Source organism: Channa argus, chromosome 1, assembly GCF_033026475.1.
Source record: "Channa argus isolate prfri chromosome 1, Channa argus male v1.0, whole genome shotgun sequence".
NCBI lineage: Eukaryota > Metazoa > Chordata > Actinopteri > Anabantiformes > Channidae > Channa > Channa argus.
The window spans coordinates 1695656-1707486 of NC_090197.1; the positions used below are offsets into that span (position 1 = coordinate 1695656).

The 11831-nt window shown below is 42.2% G+C and overlaps 1 pseudogene; it reads left to right on the forward strand.

Annotated features, from left to right (window-relative positions):
* Nucleotides 1-955: 955 nt before the first annotated feature.
* LOC137099647 (NLR family CARD domain-containing protein 3-like) lies at nucleotides 956-11224 on the forward strand (annotated as a pseudogene).
* The last annotated feature ends 607 nt before the right edge of the window (nucleotides 11225-11831 follow it).

Sequence of the window (11831 nt, forward strand, 5' to 3'; positions counted from 1 at the left end):
AGCCTTCTACCTCACAGATCTGGAAAAGATTGATTAAGCCACATTTCCATGAAAAACATGGATCAAGAATCACAGTATTCATAGCAGAACCTGGCCAGGGTTCAGAGTTCATCCACTTTCCTGTGTATGTGTCTAAGCAAAGTAGAAGGCATCAGTGGTTTATTTCCTCTTCTGAGATGATGTCTGATTCCTCCTCTCTTTCCCCTCCACCAGTCTCTCTGACTCATCTAACCTGAGCACAATAATTAGCACAAATAACAGGAAAATAGTCCACATGCCTTGATGAATAATAACAAGGTCTAATTTGCAGTGAAGGATGTTCAATAAAAGTTTACATGTTTCAGTTCTCTCTGATCTTCTCTGTGTTTCCAGCTGAAGCTCCAAAGTCTCTGTGACTGGATGTGAATTCAGCAGCTGAGCAGCTTCAAGGGAACATTGTCAGTGTTGTTGCTGTAAAGACTGAGCTCAGCTCCCAGCAGGTGTGGACTCTGCTATGAATCAGTGTGAGGACAGAGAGGAGGGAGTCCCTCCCTCTAAAACCACTCTGTGTGGGGGACATGAGAGCCAGACCAAAGACCAGAGGTGAGATGAGGATCTCTAACTGTCCATGACTCTTGTCCATGTCAAATCAGTCCACCATCATTATTCCCACTCACTGTCACATCTGCCACTCAGCTCCTCAATAACAGCTTAGAAGAACTAATCATCAACTACTAACTGTCTTAGTTAACAAAGAGCCAACCACTGATTAGTCAACTAAGCAACTAAGATGAGACAGCATCTTTCATCAGATTCCATGTTGATGAACAGGAGAACGTTCCTCATCCACTGTCTTCTTACTGACTTTCTATCTGCTTCTAACATTTCAGCTGCTGACAGTCTGCTCACAATTCATCTGCTTTCAGCTTCAAACTACTTTTCATTTGTCTTGTGTTTGTTTGGATCAGGATGAAGAAGCAGAGACCAGACTCTGCTGAACCCAGCTGTATCTCTATGAAGAGTGACTGGTCTATGAGTCAAATTATTGATTTTAAAGATGAACAAGCTCCTGATGAAAGGTAAGAATCTCAAACGTTATTTTTATAGTTTATAAAAATTTGTAATTTTTTTACTCTAGAGAAAAATAATATTTAATTGGTCCAGAACTTGGGATCGGCACCAAGGTGGCCCGAGGTGGGTGAGCGGATCCACACCTAGTGGGGTGGGATTCAAACCCACGGCCTTTTGCATCCCAACCCAATGCTCTACCACTGATCCATCAGGCTCCCATTTAATTAAGTGAAGAGTCAGCAACATACCAAAAACAGGAAAACTACAAAAAACTACAAAGAATTCATCTGCTTTCAGCTTCAAACGACTTTTCATTTGTCTCTTGTTTGTTTGGATCAGAATGAAGAAGCAGAGACCAGACTCTGCTGAACCAAGCTGGGTCTCTGTGAAGAGTGACTGGTCTAAAGGTCAAATTATTGACTTTAAAGTTGAACAACCTGCTGATGGAAGGTAAGAAATGTTTTAGTTATTGTCAGACTAAAGACTCTAAGATTAGAAGACTTCTCTTGGTCCCGAGCTTCATAGTTTTTGTTACATTTTGTTAAATAAAGCAGCACATGAAACAGCACATGCTGCTTTTGCCAACCTGAGTCCAAGTCAAAGTCAATACAAGAACACAGGAAATCTGAGAGACATGCAAGCAAAATATCATAAACATAACCTGTGACATATAAGATAATGAAATAGAAATCTTCTGCTGAGCTAAGGGCGACTGTGGCACAGGAGGTAGAGCAGTTGTCCAACAATCCCTGGGTTGTTGGTTTGATTCCCAGCTCCTCCTGTCACATGTTGAAGTGTCCTTGACACTTAGTTGCTCCTGGTGAGTTCAGGTCAGCTGCATAGCAGCTCCCCCATCAGTGTGTGTGATTATGAGTGTGAATGGGTGAATAAGCAGCAGTGTAAAGTGCTTTGGGTCCCAGTAGATAGAGAAGCTCTATATAAGTGCAGAGCATCTAATTCACTTTCATTAACTAAAATCAGGATGGAATCAATTGCCAATAGAATCACATCTTTGTGATCTTTGGGACTATTTCCTACAAATAATATTAATGTAACTCAAAAGGAAAGATATGTTCAACAAGGAAGCTTCCATCACTTTTTCTAAGTTCTCATCAGTGGTCACCTGCCACCTGCACTCGTTTCAAAGACCTTTCCTCACTACTGCATAACCAGCGTACTGGCACAGCCAAATGGAGAGCACCAAGTAAAGCTACACCACTGAGCTGGTAATGAGTTGCTGAATAACTGACTGAGCAGCAGTGTCCATGTCAGTGGTTTGTCTAAGACCCTAATCAGACACAACGGGTTTTAGCAGTTGTGTTTCTTTTCAATGAGTGAATCGCTGCTTTGCACCTCTTGTTTCTCTGCTCTACAGGCCTCGTGATTTTTGCAGGAATGCAAGAATGTGTCCAGCTGAAAAAAGAGTTTTATAGAGCACAAACATATACAGGCCAACAGTCATAGATATAGATAATAATGCTATTTTTGACACAATTAATATAATTATGTCAGTATAATGAAGTGAAAATGTAAAACGTAAAATGGAAAAGATCATGCTCCCTGTCTTCATTTGTCCCTGTTTCCCCAGCTTCACTTCCTGTTTCTAGCTTTTATTTTGTAGCCCATCAGCAATGCTTCCTGTCTTTACCCTTTTCGGTCACGACACCGTTCATCATCAGCTCTATGATTTTAACTTCTTTTCCGTCTATTTAAACCCGACTTTCCCCACAGTTCCCTGCCAGTTGGTCTTTTTATGCTCCTCATGCTCCTGGACATTTTGTCTTCCTGTTACCTGGTCTATGATTGTACCTGTTAACTTTAAAGTTGAACAACCTGCTGATGGAAGGTAAGAATTTCAAACTGAATCCTGACATTCAGAAGTCCATGCAACTGACCTGTAAAGCAAACAAGACCTTTTTGTCCTTCAACTACCACCTTCAGGCTTAAAAGACAAGAGACATCTTTTAATATGTGCAGGATATACAGGTATACACCCTGTCCACATTCAGCCACTGTACTGCAACTTTTACTCAGTGTTTCCCATTTGTCCTAAAGTGAAGGTGTCCACCAGGTGTCCACATGAACACTTACTTTTTACTCACTTTGTTTATGAGTCATTACATTTCCTTAAAGTTTCTATTTTCTCCCCAGAGTTGAGCAGCAGAGCTCAGAGGTTCACAGTGATCAGTTTGCCCAGCAGCATCAACCAGACCTGGACTCCATATTTATGGTCTGTACATGTCCAATCACACTTTGACTATGAACTACATAAAACCCAGACTGAATGTTCAACAACCATTCAGGTCCTAACAGAGTCCATGCTGCTGTGTTCAGACCAGCAGGTCTTCAGACTGACAGATGAATCACATGTTGTCTTCTACCAGTTTCAATGAAATGTTCACTTCTCATTCTGTTCCAGCTGCTGGAGGACAACATTGTCACTTTTGTGAAGAACCAGCTGAAGGACCTCCAGAGGGTCCTGAGACCAGATTACCCAGAATGTTCAGAGAGTCAGAGGGAGGAGGGGGAGGATGAAGAGCAGAGGAGGAGCAGCAGAGAGTCATTTGTGAAGATCACAGTGAACTTCCTGAGGAGAATGAAGCAGGAGGAGCTGGCTGACTGTCTGCAGAGCAGTAAGAGGATTTGAACAGATTTAACATGATGGAAAGAGGAAATGGAAACAGCAGGAGAGAGGTTTCCATTTCCAAACTCTGCTGTAAATATGCTGCACACATCTGTATCAGATCAGAGGCTGTTTGTCCTCCACTGATGATAAAACTGATGGAGGAAGAAAAACTCTACAGACACTTAAATGTTTAGATTCTCTGATTTTCTGAAGGATCCACTCACTGATTTCATTTCTTCTTTGTTCATTCAGGATTTCATGCTGCAGTGTGTCGACATAAACTCAAGTCTAACCTGAAGAAGAAGTTCCAGTGTGTGTTTGAGGGGATCGCTAAAGCAGGAAACCCAACCCTTCTGAATCAGATCTACACAGAGCTCTACATCACAGAGGGAGGGACTGGAGAGGTCAATGATGAACATGAGGTCAGACAGATTGAAACAGCATCCAGGAAACCAGACAGACCAGAAACAACCATCAGACAAGAAGACATCTTTAAAGCCTCACCTGGAAGAGATGAACCAATCAGAAGAGTGATGACAAAGGGAGTGGCTGGCATTGGGAAAACAGTCTTAACACAGAAGTTCACTCTGGACTGGGCTGAAGACAAAGCCAACCAGGACATACAGTTCACATTTCCATTGACTTTCAGAGAGCTGAATGTGCTGAAAGAGAAAAAGTTCAGCTTGGTGGAACTTGTTCATCACTTCTTTCCTGAAACCAAAGAAGCAGGAATCAGCAGGTTTGAAGAGTTCCAGGTTGTGTTCATCTTTGACGGTCTGGATGAGTGTCGACTTCCTCTGGACTTCCACAACAATGAGATCCTGACTGATGTTACAGAGTCCACCTCAGTGGATGTGCTGATGACAAACCTCATCAGGGGGAACCTGCTTCCCTCTGCTCGCCTCTGGATAACCACACGACCTGCAGCAGCCAATCAGATCCCTCCTGAGTGTGTTGACATGGTGACAGAGGTCAGAGGGTTCACTGACCCACAGAAGGAGGAGTACTTCAGGAAGAGATTCAGAGATGAGGAGCAGGCCAGCAGAATCATCTCCCACATCAAGACATCACGAAGCCTCCACATCATGTGCCACATCCCAGTCTTCTGCTGGATCACTGCTACAGTTCTGGAGGATGTGTTGGAAACCACAGAGGGAGGAGAGCTGCCCAAGACCCTGACTGAGATGTACATCCACTTCCTGGTGGTTCAGTCCAAACTGAAGAACATCAAGTACGATGGAGGAGCTGAGACAGATCCACACTGGAGTCCAGAGAGCAGGAAGATGATTGAGTCTCTGGGAAAACTGGCTTTTGAGCAGTTGCAGAAAGGAAACCTGATCTTCTATGAATCATACCTGACAGAGTGTGGCATCGATATCAGAGCAGCCTCAGTGTACTCAGGAGTGTTCACACAGATCTTTAAAGAGGAGAGAGGACTGTACCAGGACAAGGTGTTCTGCTTTGTCCATCTGAGTGTTCAGGAGTTTCTGGCTGCTCTTCATGTCCATCTGACATTCATCAACTCTGGAGTCAATCTGCTGTCAGAACAACAATCAACATCTCTTTTATCTAAACTGTTTAGACCTGATCTAAAACTTCTGTATCAGAGTGCTGTGGACGAGGCCTTACGGAGTCCAAATGGACACCTGGACTTGTTCCTCCGCTTCCTCCTTGGTCTTTCACTGAAGACCAATAAGAATCTCCTAGGAGGCCTGTTGACCCAGACAGGAAGTGGATCAAAGACCAATCAGGAAACAGTCCAGTACATCAAGAAGAAGATCAGTGAGAATCTGTCTGCAGAGAAAAGCATCAACCTTTTCCACTGTCTGAATGAACTGAATGATGGTTCTCTAGTGGCGGAGATCCAACAGTCCCTGAGATTAGGACGTCTCTCCACAGATAAACTGTCTCCTGCTCAGTGGTCAGCTCTGGTCTTCATCTTACTGTCATCAGAAAAAGATCTGGACGTGTTTGACCTGAAGAAATACTCTGCTTCAGAGGAGGCTCTTCTGAGGCTGCTGCCAGTGGTCAAAGCCTCCAACAAAGCTCTGTATGTGCACATAGACTATTTCAGATTAAGTGGATTGTTGTTGGCATGACAGAAAACTAATGTTTGTAACTGGTTTCTTTGGTTTTACTGGATTAATTTTAGACTGAGTGGCTGTAAACTCTCAGAGAGAAGCTGTGAAGCTCTTTCCTCAGTTCTCAGCTCCCAGTCCTCTAGTCTGAGAGAACTGGACCTGAGTAACAATGACCTGCAGGATTCAGGAGTGAAGCTGTTGTCTGCTGGACTGAAGCAACATCACTGCAGACTGGAAACTCTCAGGTCAGGATTCAGATTTTTGTAAACAGTCATTTGACAAGCTATCGTGATGAAGAGGTTTGCTGGCTCAGCAGATTGTCAGCTGGGTAATGTTTTTGTTCTAACCACAGAAACTTCTAAAAAACTGATTGAATAAAGTTGCTCAACTATATTCAGTTGGACTCCAACATGTTTGGTCTGAAGAGAATAATCCACACAACCAATAAAATGTCAATAATTGAAGTGGACACAGATGAACTAATGGAGAGCGTTTACTTCAGACTAACTACAAGGCTCCAATGTCATTGTATTATTCCCAGAAATGAAAGGAACAAATGATGGACATTAGTTACTATAACACACATGAGATTCTGCGGATCATAAGCAGGAAAATATGTTTTCACTTGTGTAGCAAACTCCTCTGACCTCTCCAGTATCCTTGCAAAGGCAAAGAGCAGGTCCACAACCTGACTTGGTTCCATGACCCACCTTAATTCTAGTTTCTACAGTTGGCTGTTTAGTTGGTAAAAAAGGTGGAGCATGAATTTGAATGATGACATTTTATAGCCTAGATTTAGTTTATGGTTATGTCTCCAGCAAATGAATAAAGTCAATGTGTGTGTGTGTGTGTGTGTGTGTGTGTGTGTGTTTAGTCTGTCAGGTTGTCTGATCACAGAGGAAGGCTGTGCTTCTCTGGCCTCAGCTCTGAGCTCCAACCCCTCCCATCTGAGAGAGCTGGACCTGAGCTACAACCATCCAGGAGACTCAGGAGTGAAGCTGCTGTCTGCTGGACTGGAGGATCCACACTGGAGACTGGACACTCACAGGTATGGACAGATGGACAGACAACAGCAGCTCTCACACTGTTTCTCTGTGTCCCTGACTAACTGAGGAACTCTGGTTCATGTTTAATGGTGAAGATGAGTGAAGGTGGATGAAGCTGATTCTGACTTTGTCTCTTCCTCCAGGTTGGACCATGGTGGACCACAGAGACTGAAACCTGGTCTGAGGAAGTGTGAGTGTGTTTTAAGTTTGATTCCTGAGAACACAGCTGCACATGTTCCACTAGATTTGAAGCTTTTCTTGAATGAAGAACAAAGATGAATTTCTCCAGAGTTTCATTCAGGATTTAGCTTCTGTTTTTTGTCAGTGTGGCTGGAAAGATGTTAGAATTCAATCAATCAATTTCAAATCCACAAACACAACAAAGTGAACACAGTGATCCAACAAAACTAAGAAATACATTTTATTAACAGTGGAGCCAACAGAAAGTGAACTTTGTTTCTTCTGGGTCTTTTGACTGTCACTGTGTCTTTATACAAGAGTTTTGTTACCTTCAGGTGCTGCTCGGTAACTAGTACTTCACAGGTTTGACCAATAGAAGTTGTGTTCAAGGACCCCTCACTTTCTTCTCAGAGTTTTTAATAAATCAGAGCTAAGGTGGCTTGTAGCAGAGTATGTGGTGGAGAGCATGCGGACAGAATCCTCATTAGCCACATTCAGACCAAGTTGATTCAGTCAAAGACTGAAGAGGTGAGTTTTTAGCTGCAGTTCATTTGGTCTATAAAGGAAGGAGGTTTAACTTCAGGCTCTGTGAGGAGGACACATGAATGTTTGGGTCGTCTGTGTGAGAGCACTGGCGCTGACCTGTCATGAAGAGCATTAGAAATATGTGATTTGTAGGTGATATATCAGTGTTTTACTAAATGAGGTTTTGTACTTTGACTGAATCTTAGAGCCGATGTTTTGTGAAAGTAACACAAAAGTAACTTCAAAGTAATGATATTGTCTTAGGAGGTAATATTGTAAGTTAATGAACAGTTGGAACTAACGTGTAATATGACTTTTGAGCAGTAAGTGTCTGTGACTCAGTGCTTATTGTTGCCCTGGAACAGTACAAGAATACAGGTGAGCCCTCAAATGAAAGTGGTCTATTCAAAAGTGCCTAAAGTTCATCAGAACAGGTTTGTGTTTAGGCTGAGGTGAAGGAATTCATCCAGCTATTCACTACCTTCATCCCAATGTTTCCCCTGCTGCCTCTTCACCAGCACCTGCATAGGCCTGAAGCTACAGATAGTAATGGAGCCAGTGGTTAACGGGAGCTTCCTCCTTATAGTAACAGTTGTTGTGGTTGCTGGAAATGATTGAAGTTGGAAATACAGCTTTACTGCTTAGGACACATTCATTTCTGGGACATTTACATTTAGTCACATAGGTGTGATGTCACTTTATGAGGTACAACTGTACAATCCAACACGGCAGCTCGGACACAAATTCGACTTTGACAATGTTAGAATTTTTTCCGTTTTTAAGTGGAAACTGTCAGAAAGGTGATAATTCTACTCTGTGTTTCTTATTGAGGTCAAACTGGGTGGTGGAGTCGTACTGCAGTATATTATAAGAAGAGGTGGTTCTAATGTTTTGTCCCCCTCATTCATTTTATATAGGGTGGTCAAAACATATATACAACATACATCAGTGTGTGGATATTGAAACATTTTCAAATATTCAGTATAGACATGTATTGATAAATCAATAGTATTGACAACACTAATACAGACACCAGGAAAAAGTTTGCAACAGCTTTAAAACACATTGAAACACCTGTGTTTAAAGATGAAGCTTCACTAAACACCAGGAGGAGAAAAATAGACTTCAAGTGGAAAAAAACACAGGTGTTCCAGAGTTGACTTGTGTCTAATGTGTGTATGATGTGGATTTCATTGATCCATTTCATAAAATGCTCAAGTGGATTGTTGTTCTAACTGAATTGTTGAATTTCACTTGAAATGGAGTCAAACATTCTTCACAGTTGAAGATGAAATGGAAGTTGGAATGATTTACTTTCAGTCATTGTCAGTAAAGTTGCTGATAAATCAACAGATGATAAACTGCAGCTGTTTGTGTCTTGTTCTCTCCATCAGATGCCTGTGAACTGGAACTGGACCCAAACACAGTAAACAGAAACCTACAACTGTCTGACAACAACAGGAAAGTGACATATGTGTGGGAGGATCAGTCATATACTGATCATCCAGACAGATTTGAGAACTGGTCTCAGCTGCTGTGTAGAAATGTTCTGACTGGTCGCTGTTACTGGGAGGTCGAGTGGAGAGAAAGAGTTTATATATCAGTGAGTTACAGAGGAATCAGAAGGAAAGGAAACAGTTATGACTGTTTGTTTGGATGGAACAATCAGTCCTGGAGTCTGATCTGCTTTGATCATGGTTTTTTTGTCAGCCACAATAACAAACAAACATCCATCTCCTCGTCCTCTGTCTCTCACAGAGTAGCAGTGTATGTGGACTGTCCTGCTGGCTCTCTGTCTTTCTACAGTGTCTCCTCTGACAAACTGATCCACCTCCACACCTTCAACACCACATTCACTGAACCTCTGTATCCTGGGTTCAGGATCTGTCCTGGTTCCTCATTGTCTCTGTGCAGCGTTTAGGTGTGAGAGTGTCTCCTGTGGACAGAAACTCTGCTGACTGAAGATCAGCTGCTGAAATCAAAGTTCCCTCTGTTCACCATCACACACACTCTGCACCATTGATACTTGGACTTAAGAGAAACATTTGGATGGTTCTTTCATTACTGCCAATCATTTAGGTTGGTGTCAGGTTTGTGTTGATGATGAAGAAAATGTGTTCACTCTTGCACCAAGTCATCCATACTGTCCACCCTGAGTGTTTGTATTTTCCTAATTAGAACATGACAAATGTCATTGTTTTAAGGCCTTAGAATATTTGGATCTATCACATTTCCACAGAACTTCAGCACTAACAGCAAAGAAAGAGAAAAAGAATGGGCAGGATGCACAGCCTTGTCCTCATAATTATAGTGTGAAAGTGGCCTCCACAGTAACTGTGTGTTTGCATGTGTGTCCTGCATCTCTGCTCCCAGCTGTTACAAGCTGACTGCTTTCTTTTATCTTTTCTCTATGTTAAAGAAATTATCCTCTTCTGTCTGGATGTGAATCATCTCTTCTGTCTCCTGCATTTTAGTTTGGTGACTAAATACGATGTAACATAAAACTAAGATAGGAAGGTATTGTTGAAATAAACTATATGGACAAGGAACTGACAACTTTCTATTCAAATGTAAAAAATGCTTTTAATTACTTTTTTGGAGTCTGAATCTCAGCAATTTCAAACTAAACATCCTCCACCGAAATGCCACCACAATGGTACAAGGGCAAAAGGGACATTTTTTGACAACACATATATTATTTTAAAATAGATGTAAATAATATTAATAATCAAGTAATTGATCCATTGATGATCAGCCTGATCAGATTGATCCAAGTCCCTGTTGGAGTCAGTCCCATCATTTCCATAGAGCCACTTTGCATCAGCAGCACCATGCTCCAGTGCTCTGGGAGAGTTTATAGTCCTGAGAGTTGAACACTGGATGATTGACAGCTGTCCTTCATGACAACAGAAGACACAGAAATCCTCCTCATCAAAAACATGACTCTGATCTCCGTCCTCATCTGGACTCTCCTCTGCTTCTGCTTCACAGGTAAAGTCCAGAGAATGCAACTCTTCTCCTCTATCAACATCCGTCCCTCTGAAATGAAGCCCACAAAACCATGATGCTGCTTTCTGTTTTTGTCTCTGTGTCCTCAGAGTCCAGAGGTAAATGGTAAATGTTCTGCACTTATAAAGCACTTTTCTACCTATTGGCACTCAAAGCGCTTTACACTGCTTCTTATTCACCCATTCACACTCACAATCACACACACACACTCATACACCGATGGAGGAGCTGCTATGCAGCTGGCCAACACTCAGCGGGAGCAACTAAGTTGGGGTTCAGTGTCTTGCTCAAGGACACTTCGACATGTGACCGGAGGAGCTGGGGATTGAACCATCAACTGCGAGATTGGTGGACAACCGCTCTACCTTCCTGCGATCACAGTCAGGTCACAGTGACTCAGCCTGGAGCCTTGTACCAACAGAAAGATGGAGAACATCCAAAACTGCTCTTTTATTATGTTAACAGCCGAGTGCCAGAGACTCCAAATTGTTTTACAGATGGTGGATCAAACTCTGACTTCAGTCTGAGCATCAGTGGAGTCCAGACTGAAGATGCAGCAGTTTATTACTGTCAGAGTCTTCACTGGTTCAACAGTCAGTATCTGTTCAGACAGTGAAAAAGCATCGTACAAAAACCTCCCTCAGTCAGACTGAACAGAAATTGAACTGATGCTGCAGCTGGAAGCTACTGCAGAGACTGATACAGTTCACTGAATGTACACAAACACCAGTTGATGGTTCAAGTCTCTACACATCAGTCACTGTGTCTCTTACAGTTTTTACCAACTGCTTACAGACAAAATGTTTTCATGTCACACGATTTTTGAAACCTCTCACTCAAAGTGCAAAACTACATGGCAAATCTCCAAAACCATAAGCTATTTCTCAGCCTTTGACTCAGTTTTCAATTGCATACAAAAAATGGACCCTTAGTTTTGAAAACGTATGTAAGCAATTGGTAAAAAATGTAACATGTTTCTCCACTATGTACATTTTTAATACGAGGCTTCAGAGTAACTTGGGCTCTGCATCAAAGGCCATTATGAAGTAAAATCGGGGGAGCGGACAATCTGTTCTACATGTCAATCCACAACTTTCTAAAATATCAGAACGTATGTCAATGACATCGTACTATATATTAAAATTTTCCTATATTTCTTATCCATTCACTTCTTATCTTTAACTACTTATGCTGTTCATGGTCGCGGAGCACTGGAGTCTATCCCAGCTGTCATTGGGTGAGAGGCAGGTTCCACCCTGTACAGGTCTCCAGTCAATCCCAGGGTTAACATGGAGAGACCTACATAGACAACCA